Source organism: Diabrotica undecimpunctata, chromosome 1, assembly GCF_040954645.1.
Source record: "Diabrotica undecimpunctata isolate CICGRU chromosome 1, icDiaUnde3, whole genome shotgun sequence".
Lineage (NCBI taxonomy): Eukaryota > Metazoa > Arthropoda > Insecta > Coleoptera > Chrysomelidae > Diabrotica > Diabrotica undecimpunctata.
In genome coordinates this window covers 165,639,089-165,656,173 of record NC_092803.1, presented here as the reverse complement: position 1 = coordinate 165,656,173, position 17,085 = coordinate 165,639,089, and the positions used below count along the sequence as shown (strand labels likewise).

The window sequence follows — 17,085 nt, the reverse complement described above, 5'->3', positions numbered from 1 at the left end:
GGACTTCATAAGTTATGATAAAAAGAAAATAAAAACCGATGAAAGATATATACACCATAACATAGATATAAGAAGAGGAAAAGGAAAAACGTAGATCAAAAAATTATCTGAAGAACTGATGCAAGACAATATAAAAGAAGCCCAAAATATTTCGTTTCAATTCGTGGTAATATTCAGTTACAATATTGGTAACTAATCTGTTGACTTAATTGTTTTAATAGCAATGCACAGTCTACGAGTAAAAACCAGAAGTATAAAAGCAAAATTTTTAATTAAGAAACTACAAAAAATTAGATTTTTTACAGTTATAATTATTTTAATATATTTCTACACACATAATCATAACCTCTACAAAAAAGAAATTGGCACTTTGCAATATTTTAGTTCAAATCGTTTACATATGAAGAATTATACAACATGTTTTTGGTTTTATTTTTATTCTTTGTTCATTTAACATCTAGTGTAGGCTTACCTGCTTCCAAAGATACAGCCACCTTTCTTAAACTAACACATCATATTAGAAGTGTAAACTTACTGATAACTACTTACATATTTTGGCATATGTAATCACTCTAAACATAGATAAACTAAATTTTATAGTTGAAATAAAACAACTATTGCAACAATGTAACCAAAATGTATGTTATTTACATAGATATCTAATATTTTACTATTTATATCTATATTATACCTAATCTCTGTTGAGAGTTTTGGTTAACCTCTAAATGCCCTAAATACAAATCATACGAAAATTGGTTTGTAAATTTACATAAATAAACATAAACAGGGGGTAATTTTTAAATCAAGATTAATATAAGCAGTACTTCTAGTTTTTATTAATTTTTTATTCTTGTTGACTTTTTCCAGTTCTCATTGCTTAGTTCTGTATTCAGTTCAAGGTATTTTTTATGTCTCTCTACTACTCCTACTACTACCATTATTTCCAGAGCTTTCACTGTACTCGCTCCATCAATCTTTCTTTCAGACCTTTGTTCTTCCTATTTTCTTCTTAAGTCCGCTGTTGTTATATGTTCGAACCAAACTAGTCTTTTTTCTTCTTCATATACAATCGATTATATTGAATTTTATATCGATATTCTTGGTTTAAAATAGGTGTAAACCTGTCCAGTAGAGTGCCCAGATCAAGAGGGGTGTACCAGAAGTGTGTTTTGCCGTCTCTTCTCTTTAATCTTTAGTCTTAAAATCAAAGCCAGGAAAACAAAAGCAGTGGTAGTAAGCCAACGTCCAAATGTACAAGCTAACATTCAAATTTAATACACCCACAATAAAAACGTCAGCAAATTTAAATACTTTGGCTCATGAATAACCAAAGGAATAAACCCGTAGGTTAAAACCCGAGCTCGAATTGAATACCCAGGATCTGCATTCCTTAAAATAAGACACATTTTTACTAATATAACTCTTTCACTGGATACTAGGTATCGATTCCTAAAAACATAGATGCTATTCTCTTATATAGGACCGAGGCATGGACAATAAATCTTAGTGCTAAGAGAAGGTTGGAGGCCTTCGAGATCTGGGTGTTTATAAGACTCCTGAGTTCATGGCACTAACGAGACAGTATTGTGTAAAATGGGCCATGACAGAGAACTTCATAATATTATCAAGAAACGCCAAACTAGTTATCTACCACATGTGTACCTGGAAAGACATAATGACCTCTTCAGGTTGTTGCTGGAGAGGAAACTTGAAGAAAGCAGAGGTCCAGGTAGAACATGTTCATGGTTGCAAATTATCAGAGAGTGAACGGGTCTCGATACTTAATCCTTATTGAGAACCGTACGGGTTAGAGAAATATTTGTCAGAGTTGTTGCTGACCCTCAAAAATTAAGAGGGCACTTTAAGAAGTTATATACTCTCATTTTTAAGTACAAAATTACGATCGCTGGATCATTTGAAGCCTATGACCGAAATAAAGCGAACAGAAAAGGCTATCCGCTATAAACTGGAAGCCGACGACTCAGATGACGACCAGGATAGAAAAGGTAGAACATCTCCATCTGCTTAGTGTTGGCATCAAACATACGGTTAGAATTGGTAGAGGATACTGCAGTAGGTCTGGGCGCTACAAAGACCGTAGTAACTGTAGACCCAAACGCAAAATAAGATAATTAAAAGTGACGATGTGATTATCTTCATTAATATGTTTTATAATTAATCCATAATAATATTAACTGCAGTAAGTAAATATAGGTTGTGATAAAAATTATTCAGTGAAAATTGTTTCTATAATTATAACAATTATAACAATTATCTTGTCAGATAATTATATATCCTTATTTTTGGAAATTTGGTTGGAATATTACTGCGTAGGAAACGGTGCGAGAGTTATTCAATACATCGAATAGAACCAATGCATTTCAATGTAAAGTAATAAACGAGTATTAGGCTAAAATTCATACTCGCGGCTATTACCTGACATTGAGTTGGTTTTATTTACTACATGTGACCCGATGAATAGCGATCACAACGGATACTACGCCCGTCTATTAGCCGGCTAATAGACCAGGGACGTAACAATTTTCCCAAGAAAAATGACGTTTAATTTTAGTGGCATATTTTGTTTCTTACATATTGTTACCGCCAAATTTATCTAAAACAGTTTGAAAGATACCTGTATCAAAAAGTGTCACGAAAAATGCTTTTTGTTTGCAAAGTTCTTCGGCCTATAAGGTGGATATTTGTATCTATCTACCTTTGGTCGTATTTAGCTGAATATTTGCCTATTCTGATAGATAGTTGGTTCATTGTACAACGAAAAATAAGTACGTGAACTATTTCCAAATGTTTGTTCAGAGAAATTTAATATCTTAAAATAATTGCGATATCCTAACAATTGTCCAATAGAGTTGACTTTAAAATCGGATTAGAGTCGCTCTTATAAAATATATATCTATCATCTATCATCATCATATCTGATGATGATAGATGATAGATCTAATTATTTATAAGATATAATGTCGAACAAATGTAACTAATTATTTGTTAATGGGTTTTTACCCATAAATTTAGTGGCTACATTCATGTACTCCTAGTAAGTATTAACCACACTTTTCTTTAACCTTGGTCAAATTTAAACTTCAATGTTCTTTTTAATTAAGTGGTTACATATTTTCTAGGACACCGATGATAAAATGATGAATTCCGAAAACGTTTTGTCTAACACAGCCCGTTTGGGTTTTTAAATATATACCTTTTACAAAGGATTTTAATTAATTTTTTAATATATGGTATACAGTCAAATACAGGAACGTAGATTCCTTGTGGATCATCATATATTATAAACATATCTATCTATGTTCGTATTATTCTGCGCTTTAGTATTTTTTGATATCACCTTGCACTTTAGCTGTTAGTTTTTCATTAAATTAAACGTATATGTTTTTTTTTTATTTTCTAAAGTTAATTGTGCTCACTTTTATTCATTGGCTCTAACCGTTTATGAGTTTACCCAAATCTGATTGCTTTTAAGGTTATTTTATATACTGAAAACTTAATAAGTTAGCTTCGTGCAGTGATAATATTGCTGTAGTGTCTGTATATTCGCTGTGATAAAATTTGATTAGGAAGATGATAAGCACAAATTAAATATAGGACACATTTAAGCCCACTATCTTAAGGAGATCCTGCTTTATTGCTTATTTATCACTATAAGTTACGAGTGAACGCTACCGTTCAGGTAGCATTTAAAGATTAAGAAAACGTTGAGAAAAAAGAGCATATTGGGTTTATACAAGAATAAGAGGTAGCATACTTTCGAATATACTGATGGCGAAAAAATGCAACACTTTTTATATGGTTATTTATTTGGATCAAAAGTATTTCTTTGTAACTCTTATCTAAAAATGTATATGTGATAAGGTTTTTACGTCGCTATTTTTTCTTTAACTGTAGTTTTTTTCTTTTTTTCTTCGTAAAAACAAAAAAGATAAGAAATTTTATTTCTGTGTATTTTAACTTTAGTTTGTTTGTTATTTTTAGTCATTTTGGATTGTTTTTGATTTCGTTTGATTTTGTCTGCAATTTTGTCATGTAAGCTACTTTGAAAAAGCACGCATTGTAGGCATGAAAGATGTCGTTTTACTTAACGGGAAATTTCACAAAGAGGTAAAGCTAATCCATCAACAATGTTAAGAGTTTGTAGGAGGTAGTCCAATGATGAGACTTATCGGCATCGTGGAGGGTCTGGACATCTTAGAATTAAGCTCTCAGAAATAGACGGGATAGTATACATCAAGTAAGAGATGATTTAGATGCAGCTACAGGAATGGGACTGAGAGCTTACTGTCCGCTTTTAGTGTTACCTTTGACAGCACAACATAAAGCTCGATGCTTAGAATGGTGCAGAGCTCGGCACAACTGGAATTGCCAATGGAATTTTGTCTGCTTGAGTGATGAACCTAGCTTTTTTGGATGGCTCTGCTAGGCATACAAGGGTAAGACATTTTCAAAGTAAGGATGTGGTGACGTTATGGTATTTGACGAATGGATGCTATCCATTCTTCTCTCTCCTGGGCGCAGTGTGCTGCCTCAGACAGAGAGTAACCGGTAGCGCTTTTTATTTGGTCTGACCATCGGAGTGGCGATCTTCCTCGAGTTATTTTACCATCTACCTTGCCTTCAACCACCAACCTCTCCATGCCGTCCATTCGTCTGGTAATGTGTCCAAAGTACCTCAATATATTTTGGTTGATGATTGTGGTAAGCCTAGTATTGATGTCGAGTTCTGTCAATATTGAGACTTTTTTGTCAAAGGCCATTATACGTCTTGAGTCGGACTTTTTAATGGTCCAAGTTTCTGACGCATAGGTAGCGATAGGAAAGATAAGCTTCCGTACTAGGCTCAGTTTCGTGTTCCTGGTTATGTCCGTATCTTTCCAGTAGTAAGTTTGACCGTTGTTGATCTGGCCATTGTAAGGCGTCGACATATCTCTTCTTCGCATCCACCATTGTTTGTGATAACAGAACCTAAGTAATTGAAACGGCTTACCACTTCAAACCCCGCTACGTTTCTTATTTCCGGCTGGTTATTTCTAATTTGATGGATTATCATTGCCCTGGTTTTCTGTACAGTCATCCAATATTATGACTGGTTCTTTTTTGGGTATATTAGCGATGTTACTGTTTAATAACTGGTACATCTCTTCCACTTCTTCATCTGTTCCATCGCATGTTGGCTTATACACTTATAGTACATGGATCTTTGTTGACTGTCCATCGAGAGTAATTTTAATTAGGCGGTCATTTATTGGAAGGTATTCATATATACATTTTGCCAGGTTTTTCTGTACCAGTATTTTCGAGGTAAGAGACGAAATATAGACTTTTCTGTTGAATTTCATACAGCAAGAGAACCAAACATTATGGTTTAAAGTGCTATATATTTGGGAATCAGATCACTTCTAGTTTTTATTAACGGCACTCGACGATATATTGGTGAAGTACTGCAACCGGTTTTACATATCTACCTACAAACCATTCTAAATGCGATCTTTCAACAGGTTAACGTAAGACCTCATATTGCCCGTGAAACCATGGAGTTCATACAAGAATCTGGCATAGACACTTGGAGTGTGGAGTGACCATCAAGATCAACTAATTTGTCACTCATCGAATATGCTTGGGATATGATAGTTCGAAACCTAAATCGATTGCAACGTCTTTCAGCAAACTTAAAAGACCGAGTATTCCGCAATATAATATATTTCACTTAATTCAATCATTATCCCATAGAGTAACTGCGTGTATAGAAAATCAAGGAGGGCTCCTCAATATTAATTTTTTGACGAAAATGACGTTTCAAATTTAATAAATAAATATTTAAAAAATATATTTGTTCTTCTAGGTGTTGCATTTTTTTTGACCATCAGTAAATATTATGCAAATAGTAACATCTTGACTGCTATATTTTATCTTGAAATATATAAAAATCTTTATTATTGTTATTTTTGTCAATTAGAATATTTTATTTTTTTTTGCCCTCATCTGACACTAGTAATTAAGTACTTAGTATTTAAATTAGTTAAGTATTACGTGCAAAATTGTTTAGATTTTAGATCATTTTTATCTTTTAAAAAATTATATGAACTTTAATTTTAGCCATGACAAACAATTAAAGTACTTTATCTATTTCATATACATAATAATAATAATTTATAAAAATCATCCTAATAAAATATTTTTGGCTATTTGCGGAACGATGATTTTGGCATATGCCGACCACATCAACATTGTAGGAAGTCGCACCTTCAAAATACAGGAAATGTTTATAAAAATAAAAGATGAAAAAAGGTAGGACTAAACATCAATCCAAATATATGGACATCAAACGCACAGTATATAGACATAGAATGGGATAAAATATAACTATGGACATATACAATTTCAAAAGTGTCAAAGAATTCCAGTATCTAGGTGCCACTATAACTCGCGATAACGATGTCCCTCTCTTCAAAATCCTGACTCCCCCCCAGAGGGAGGTGTAGTAGATATCGTGTATTGTCCGTCTCCAAAGATGATCTGGTCATCTCTGTTCGTTTTTTTGAAATCATGCATAGGTCTTTTGCATATTCCAGTAATTTGATCGATCCATTTTGTTGGGGTTCTTCCTCGTGATCTTCGGGCTTCTACCTTTCCTTAGATAATTAGTCTTTCCATGTTTCTGTGTCTGCTCTCATGACATGTCCAAAGTATTTTAATTATTGCAGATGGACACTGCTGATTAGCCGTTCTCTGACTTTTAGCTCATTTTGAATTGAAATATTTGTCCTATAGTCGGTCCACGAAATTCGTAACATTCTCTTCCAACAAAACATTTCAGTGGCGTCTTATCTCTTTTCTTTCCGATTGTCATAGGATCCAAGATTCACATCCGTATGTCAGTATTGGGAATATTAAGCAGTTGATTAAGAGCTTTCCATATATTGACCATCTTTCCTACTGCAACATTTCCTAGATTACATCTACGTTTTATTTCTTTCTGTAGTGACCCTGTGTTGTGATCAACAACCTCACAACCTCAAACCGGCCAATCATGTTTATGTATGGATAATTGTTATGCAGTCATGTCACTAAGATGATCTTTGTTTTTGATACGTTTAACTGCAGAAGAAAGATTTGACTTTCATTTTCAACCAGCTGCATGAAATCAATTAACTCTTCTTAACTATTTGCAAGGGCTGTGTCGTCTGCAAAACGTAGGTTGTTTATTTTTCGGCCATTTATTGAGATGCCCTTTTCCCATCCCTCAAGCTCTCTTCTCATAATATGTTCCCCATATATATAAAATTGTGGAGAAGGTATAAGAAAAGGGTGAATTATAAGAACTGGTGGAGAAATATACGTATTTGGGTCATGAAATAAAAACCAGCAGGGGTAAACAAACATGCGAGATTGAAAGACGAATTACTTTAGAGTGAGCAGCTTTTGGAAACCTGCGAGACACACTACCCTCAAAACAAAAGTATTTGACCAATACGTATTACCAATCGGGACCTATGGGGCTGAAACTATGACTCTAATCAAGACTACGGCTTCGAAATTGAAAGTGGCATATAGGCGAATGCAACGGTCTATGCTGGGAGTGACATTGCGCGACCGAATAAGAAACGAAGATCTACGAAAAAAGACGGCTACTACTGATGTTGTGGAATGCATAGCGAAACTAAAATGGAACTGGACAGGCCATGTAGCAAGAATGCACGACTCATGATGAATGAGTAAAATTACAAATTGGAGGCCAAAAGCAGACAAACGTAGTAGAGAAAGAACACCTACACGTTGCGCTGACGACGTCAGGCGTATTGCCAAAAATTGGCAACAAAGAGCTTCTTCTTCTTAAAGTTCCATCTCCTATCGGAGGTTGGATATCATGACGGCTATGGTCACTTTGTTGGCTGCTGCTCTAAAAAGTTGTAGTGAACTACAGTTAAACCATTCTCTAAGGTTCTTCAGCCAGGAGATGCGTCTTCTTCCTATGCTTCTTCTTCCTTGGATCCTTCCTTGCATAATAATTCTCAGCAGCTCATATTTTTCTCCTCTGGTTATGTGATCCAAATATTCTAGTTTTCTTCTTTTTATGCTGTTCATAATTTCTAACTCCTTATTTAGACGTCGTAGTACCTCAGCATTGGTAATCCTTTGAACCCACTGAATTTTTAATATTCTTCTGTAACACCACATTTCGAACGTTTCTATTTTCCTTATGTGTTGTTTCTTCAATGTCCAAGCTTCCATTCCGTATAGTAAGATAGAAAATATGTAACATCTTTCATAAATGCATATTTCACAAATGCTTGCCTTGCAGTTTCAATTCGGACTTTGATTTCTCTGCTTTGGTCATTTTTGTCATCAACCCAGGTTCCCAGATATTTATATGTCTCTACTTTTTCTATTTGGGTTTGCTCTATCATTAATCTTTCATTTCCCGGTTGCGTTTTTGAGACAATCATAAATTTAGTTTTTCTCTTATTTTATTTTTAGTCCGTATCAACAAAGAGCACACAATCGTAAAGAAGGAAGAAGTTTAAGGAAGGTCTATGCCAGCAGTGGACGTGATAAATCAAGGCTGGATGATCATAATGATGATATATTAAATAATTGTGGAGACAGCATATATCCCTTGTTCTGGATGGAATTCGTTTGAGAGTTTGTCAAGAACTTGTTCCAGTAGTGTGTTCGTATAGTTCAGTTATAAGCGAAATTAAGTGTTGTAGCATGCCGACTTCTTTTAGTATCTGGCATAAGTGTTGCTATTTGACCCTATCCAGTAAATCCAGTTTGCTCTTTGGTTTTTCTCTTAGTAGGAAAATTTTCAGACTCTCATTGATTATGTGTAGCATTATTTTGTTGGCATGTGAGATGCGAGAGAAACAATTTGATTCCGGTTTCTTCTGTAGCTTTGAGCATTTCTGCTGTTATCATATCTGGACTTAGTGCTTTGATATACTTAAATTTACTAATCGTTAGTGTTATTTCATTTTCGAGAATGTTAGGTTCTTTTTTGCTTTATTCAGGAGTTTAATGAACAAATTCTTATCATTGTTCATCTTTATATAGATCCTGGCAATATAATCTTTTCTGTTGGTTCTCAGAGTTCTTGTGTGGTCTTTAAGTCTCTTGTTATGCATCGAATTTTTCTATATAGATCTCTTGGCTGATTGGTTTGATCGTGGCTCACTTTCTTTGCATATATTGTGATAGTATTGTTGTTTATCAGCCTTGCATCTTCGTTTTATTTCTTTATTGAGGTCTCTTAAACTAGCTTTTTTCCTTTCACTATGTAGGTACACCACTTTAATACAGATTTGTTCTATTTTCTATATATTCTATTATTATAAGGGTTTCATCTGTTATCCACCCTTTTTTTTTTCTCTGGATTATTTAGCTTTAGGCGATTAATTGGTGTTATTACACAATGTTTAATAATCGATAACAATATAAACAGCGAAATATGGTCATGAATACATTAAGGCAACAGAGGCTTCTACGCATTACAAGAATTACTGAAGTCAGAATATTCTGTTGAGATCATCGAAAATCCAAATATGGAGAACAGCGATTAGATTAGTCGTAACATACAGCTCAGAAACCTGGATCACAACAAAAAAAAAACGATATATATGTTGTTAAGTTTATTATGCGTTTTGAATGCAAAATTCTACGAAAAATATATGGTCTGACAGTTGATAGGATAACCGGACACTACTTAATTGAAACAAATCAAGATATACTGGAAACATTGTATAACCATACAAACATTATAAACGAGATTAAAGCCCGACAGAATTTGTCTTTAAAAATACAACCACATGCAATGATGACAATAGAATTCTCCTGTTAGTGATCCCAAAGTAAGTCATAAGGAAAAAACCAGAAAAAAACCCTCATAATACTATCCCATTATATTTAGCTTTACTTTTAGTTTTCTCTCAATATTAAAAAAAACTTAGAACTTAACTTAAGGAAAAACTTGCAACGATAGAAAATAAATTTAACATTTCAATGACCTCCAAAGTAACAAACAGATTAAGATCTAAAACTAAACCTAACTATAAACAAGAAAGAACGAAGAATTTTATTTATAAAATTTAATACCTTGTGAAAGCCAACATTTTTATTTAGGTGAAACATCAAGACCATTAAGTGTTAGAATACGTGAACATCAATCTTATATGGAAAATGGAGGGTTTGATAGATTTCAAATATGTAAACAAGTATGTAAAAATGAACAAAGAGTGGAGTGGAGGGTCATAAAATATACGTCCGAGCTGTCAATATTAAATGAGTCAGATAAAATTAAATTATTAGGATTCGTTTACCAAGTAACAGAAACAATATCTGTATAATTTATTAATGTTTTGAGAACAATTTCCGAAGAGAAAATTGAAATCTCAAATTAAACTTATGATTAAAGTAAAATTAAAGCTTGTTTCCAATAAAAATAATACATTATATTAAGATGCCACAATAAAATAGCTGGATAATAATTGGTGATAACTTAAATAAATACGATGAGTTAATAAAAGAGACTTAAGAATAAATAATTAAATCAAGCATTCCATAGTTTCTTTAGTTAAGAAGAATAGTTTCCAGAACAATAAAAAACTACATATGTACTGGAAGTCAAAACATCAATAAAATATGCAATCTCAATTATATTATTTTTTTTATTGAAATTTACTTCCAAAAAATATACAGTGTGTAAAAGCCAAATGGAATAAATTCATTATTTAGGTTACTGTACATATTTATAAAAAATCCCGAAACACGTCAAATTTAAATTATAACTTGACATTCTTTAACGTGAAAATACAACCCCTACCTTCAACCCCCTTAGAATGACAGGTACAACCCCCAATTTTTAAAATAGGAAGTATAGGCTTGTGATATATCGTTTGAAAGGTCTTTTCATTCTCCATTCAAAAATGTTGTCGCTTTCAAGTTTATTAAGATTAATTAAGATAAAATAAATTAAAATCATGTGGTTACCGAAATTCGCTAATATATACTCAAAACTTATTTCCCGTTTAGGTCTTGATAATGAGAAAGTGGACAAAAGCCATAGCAATGTGGTTTTTAGATGGTAACCATTAAAAAACTTTAAAGAATTTCCGTGGCAACGTTATTTTAACACGCATTAGTAAATTGTTTTATTTAAGTTGTCAGTATTTTAATTTAAGTAAAAAGTTCGTTCAATTCAATTCTGAAAAATGGTTAGATTAACGGAAATGCATAAAATAACAGTTTTACAAATGATTGGTTACGGAGATAACACCCGAACACAACAGGAAGTAACTTGCCTATTTCATGAGAAATTTCCTAATTTACCGCCTATATCCCAAGGAACAATAAGTAAAATAGAGAAGCAGTTTCGCGAGTTTGGTCATGTAAGGCAGATAAAAAAAGCAGCTGCCAATGCACTGAGTGATGAACTCAAATTACATGTGTTGCTTGAGTTTCAGGAAAATCCACATACATCGAGTAGACAGGCATCCACTACATTCAATGCTAGCCATACATCGATAGTAAACATATTAAAAGAAAATAAATTGCATCCCTATAAGATGATACCTACTCAGGAGCTCATGGAAATGGATTGTAGGAAACAATCTCATTGGTCCCTTTTTCATTGAGGGCAACTTGAATGGCAACAATTATTTGGCACTACTTCAAAATGATGTCATTCCAACGTTGGCAAATCTATATCCTGATCCAGAAAACCCTCAAGTTCCAGCGAATACGATATGGTTTCAGTAGGATGGAGCACCACCACATTACCAACTTAATGTCCGGCAGTACCTCGATACAATCTTTCCCAATCGGTGGATAGGGAGGCAAGGATCGATTGAATGGCCAGCGCGATCACCTGATCTTACATTATTAGATTTCTTTTTATGGGGATATGTAAAGAGCAATGTGTACAAAACTAAACCTTCTGATTTAAATGACTTAAAAGAACGAATAACGCTTGCGATTAGGTCGATCACGCCTGTTATGTTAAATAATGTTAGAAGACAGTTTTATTTGAGATTAGGATGTTGCCAAGACGTTCGCGGTGAACATTTTGAACATCTACTTCATTAACATTCATAGTTCTTTTTCGTGTTCTACATTTTATTACGTTTTGCATTACATTTTAGTTTTTGATTGTATTATAGCGAATTTCGGTAACCACATGATTTTAATTTATTTTATCTTAATTAATCTTAATAAACTTGAAAGCGACAACATTTTTGAATGGAGAATGAAAAGACCTCTCAAACGATATATCACAAGCCTATACTTCCTATTGTAAAAATTGGGGATTGTACCTGTCATTCTAAGGGGGTTGAAGGTAGGGGTTGCATTTTTACGTTAAAGAATGTCAAGTTATAATTTAAATTTGACGTGTTTCGGGATTTTTTATAAATATATACAGTAACCTAAATAATGAATTTATTCCATTTGGCTTTTACACACTGTATTAGTCAAACTGTTACCAATCAAACGGAATTATTTAAAGCGAGTTGTTTCACTTACATATAATTTTTGATGTGTTAATTTTTAAATATCAATCTTTTACCGTAGCTGACATTAACAAAGAATATTATATATTTATAAACTTATTTTTAAAAGTATCACCGTTTATAATATTCATTGATTTCAAAAAAGTATTCTTTAATAATTCATAATCAATGCATTAAAAGATTCTCCAATTTATTAAAGCGATTCGATTCAGATGTATATATATATATATATATATATATATATATATATATATATATATATATATATATATATATATATATATATATCGTAATAACTCAAATAGAATAATAGTATACGGTGGAATGGAGGAACTTAAATTAAGACGTGGAGTTAGCCAAAGAGCCCCAATCGGGTCAGAATTTTTCGATCAATCGGGGGAGAATACCTTCCAAAACAATACCGGGAGGAAGCAGGTATTAAAATTAATGGAAAACACTTGAATTATCTGCAATATAATGACGATATAATCTTGGTAGTTAACGCAAAACATATCGAAAATTATTATTTAAAACGCAGTGAAATTTGAACAGTTGAACAGTTTTTGAAAACTCTAATAAGAATTTTACAAATTAGACCAATAGGTAATTAAAATCGCATATCTATTTTTCCTCACAGGGCTACTTAATGTTTAATTAAAAAAATTAATTTTTCTTTAAACATTTATAATTTAATTTATAAGTATTAATACTACCACAGCTTGTGCTATACATTTTAAATAATACAATCCTTTTAAACAATTTCAAAAGGTATATATAAGTTGTTTTGAATAATACTCAAGCATCGCCGTGTATAATATTGGTTTAGGGATTTATTAGCAGTGTAGTTTTATTGTATTCTCAGAATTTGATTTTACTTTTGCTCAAAACAAAAAGGCTACAGTAATAATCAGTTTTATTTATGTTAATGAAAGTTAATGAAAAATAAAATTAACATTTAAAATAAACTGCATTATGTATGTATTTTGGCTTTAAATTTGTAAAAAACAACGTAAATAAAACTAAATTAAACAAAAATAACTACCTTCTCACCATTCATTATGTAATTTTAAAATTAAAGTTAGGTACTCTAAGGAGGCTACGATATTTGACATTTTCGTTGTTTGATTACATAATTTGACTTTTCGTTTGCCATCGTTGTTTTTTATTTGTGTTTCTTACACTATTTTTCACGAGTTTATTAGTTTTTAAGGTAGTGTACCCTATTTAAATTATTTGAGTTAGTTGCAAAATGCCACATTAATTTTCAATAGCAGACTATGCAGACATTATTTGTGTTCACGAGTTTTGTGACGGAATTGACAGAGATGCAGAAAGAGATTATTAAATACGATTTTCAAAATGTCGAGTTCCGAAACATCAAACTTTAAAAGATAATGAAATATTTTTCCTAAATCAAAATCTGAATATCTTTGATGCAGTCAAAGCAGATGAAGCAGATCCTAAAATAAGCAATTAATTAGGCGTTTTTCAATCAAAATTTGACGGACTATTACGAAATCATAATTTATACTCTTTTCGCATCTAACAAGTCCAATGATTGTATCTAGGAAATAAAATCCCATGTTTAAAATTTGCTAGGTGGATTACGAATAACGGTCGCTTGTTATATAGGACCCAATTTACTGAAGAATCACAATTTACGAGAGATGGAATATCTCGCGAAACTCACACATTTGGACAGACAAAAATCCCCATGCTATTCGCGAATCTCGTTCGCATTATAGATTATCAATAAGTGTTTTGATAAGAGTGATAAACAGACCCACATTTCTTTAATGAACCGTTGACAGGTGCTGTATACTCAGATTTATTACAAAATATTTGGCCGAACCTACTTGCCAATATGGGATTTCACAAAGGATCTGGTATATCAGACCATCTGCTGACAATCAAAACACTGATAGAGAAGGCAAATGAGTACCAACTACCTGTGTTTTTTGTCTTCGTAGACTATGAAAAGGTATTTTATAGTATCGAGATGTGGGCTATAATATATAACAAGCTATTAATAATTGTATAATAAATTCGAGATATAGGCAACTAATACATAATAAATTAAATATGAAAACTTAACCATGATGGTACAACTAGACGAAAATACAAATCCCATCCCATTAAGAGAGGAGTTAGACAATATCTCCACGACGTAATATCTCCAAAGGTTTTACTCTAGCCATAGAAGACGTCTTTAAAACTACAAATTGGTCAACATATGTCATCAACGTTAATGGCAACGGCAACAAGTTACACCACTTCAGATTCGCTGACTACATCGTGATTATAGCGAGCACTTTCAAGGAATTACAAATTAAAATAAATTTGAGCAATACAGATGAACCTAGACGTATAACTATAAATTACAGTAAGATAGCACAAGTCCATGGATATATCTATCTATGCTAGATGGAAATTCGGAATCTTGACAAAGCAAACAAGTGCGAAAATCAGTAGAAGAGCAAGAGTGGCATGGGCAATATTTGAAAAACTCAGTTGGATACTGAAGAACCGCTAATACCTTAATACTTGAGGAGCAAAGTGTTCAACAAATACATCCTTCCTATCATGACGTATGAATGTCAAACCTAAGTTCTAATCAAGGCAAATATAAATAAACTAGCCACAACAGAAAGGGCAATGGAAATGGAATGGGCAATGTTAGGTATACGACTGTCAGATAAAAAGAAGAACTACTGGGTAAGATCAAAAACAAAAGTTGATGATATCACAAAAAAAATTGCCAAATCCAAATCGAGCTCCGCATGTCACACTGTTAGACAAAAAGACCAACGTTAAAATGCCACAATACAATATTGAAGACCTCACAAAGATAGACGACCAAGAGGAAGACCACAGATGGGATGGGTAGGCGACACAAAAAAATAGCCAGAACAAATTGGAAGTATGTTGCTCAGGATAGAGATCGATGAAAGGAGTTGGGAGAGGCCTATGTCCAAAAATGAACAAGAGAAGGCTAAGAAGAAGAAATGGGAGGTAATATATTTTATGCACGATGGGGCACCATCACATTTCTCAGTTACTGTTCGTTGACATCTTCATACAGAAATATGTGGATAGTACGTGAGACGCCTGATGCAAGGCCATCTTGATCACCTGATTTTAACCATTTCGACTATTTCATATAGGGTCGATTGAAAGAGAAATGGTTTATCAAGAAAATATAAATACACGACAAGAACTAACTGACAAAATTATTGATTCTTGTAACATTATTAGTGAATGATCTCTGAACTCTCAGCAGGTCAACTAGACATTTGATGGTTTGACAAAGACACTGTATAGAAACAGGTGTATTTCATTTCTAAAATTTGGCATAGATCTCGACAATTTTATCTGCTTTTTATAATTTTATCAAAATATTGTGTTTTGTTACGTCCTGTTCGTTTTATTTGTTTCTTAATTCTCGTCGATTAGTAAATTTTCTTAAAAATATAAATAAATTCGTTGATTATTAATAGTCTACGTATTTTCTTTTCGTTCATTTAAAAGATTCTGAGAATGAGAATGAGAATGATTTTGAATACTAAATTCTGAGAATTCAATAAAACAACACTACCTGAATCATTAAACAAATATTATATAGCGCGATATTTTAGTATTATTCAAAACAACTTGTATCTTTTGGAATTCGAGAAAATTAACTAAAAGGGTTGTATTATTTAAAATGTATAGCACTAGCTGTAGTGGTATTAATACTTTTAAATTATTAATCAAATATTTGTTTTAAAAATTAAAATGTTCCAAGAAAAGTTTTTTTTAATCTAAGGTTCACTTGTCACACATTTAATTCATCTATGGGGAAAAATAAATATGCCATTTTAATTGACTATTCGTCTGATTTGTAAAATTGTTATTAGAGCTCTCAAAAATTATATACAGGATAATTTTTTTATCTATGAACAAAATGAAATAATTTTTTAAAACCGGATAATGTTTTTCGAGTTTCAATAAATCAGTTGATTAAATGGCAGTAGTCATGATGTAAGTCATGTCTTAACTAATGGTGAAGTTTGGATCAAATGAAAAAAACGAAAACAATGTGTTTAACATAATCCATTACGTTTCTGTCCTAACTATTTCCAATGGTTTACCGTAGAAACTAATAATTGAATTTGTGCACTTCACTGATGTAGCTAGTTTCACTGTCCGAGTTTAAACTCACACTTATCACACTTATCATACAAGTTTGAAAGGTTTGGCACATTTTAAACGGGGGCTAGATCTTGGTTAATAATTTAGCAGTTTCAGCTCTTACAGCATTTATTATATTTCTTACTATTCGCTTTAGTACTCTTATAAGTCAAGCAAAGTTTCTCATACCAAGTCCTATATTTGTAGACTATAGCTATAGTGGTTTTGGAACCATTTATAATGTGGAATAATTTGTTTTTCGACGAGTATATTTGCTGTTGTATTTCAAGTATAGTTGCTTCTCAAATAGTTTGAAGATAATTGGTAGCAATGCTATTGCTTTGTGCAATTCTACTTTATCATCCTTAGCTGTTTCAACTGTTTTCCA

At 32.4% G+C, this 17,085-nt stretch overlaps 1 protein-coding gene across 2 annotated transcripts in view; it reads right to left on the bottom strand.

Moving 5' to 3' along the window:
* br (broad-complex core protein) overlaps nucleotides 1-495 on the bottom strand; it is a 178,074-nt gene extending 177,579 nt beyond the window's left edge. The window contains exon 1 of one of the 2 annotated variants that reach the window (XM_072520442.1): nucleotides 473-495. The gene's annotated coding sequence lies outside the window, so the exon portion shown is untranslated. The remainder of the gene's footprint in view (nucleotides 1-472) is intronic. The other variant, XM_072520439.1, reaches the window with a different exon arrangement.
* Nucleotides 496-17,085: the final 16,590 nt, after the last annotated feature.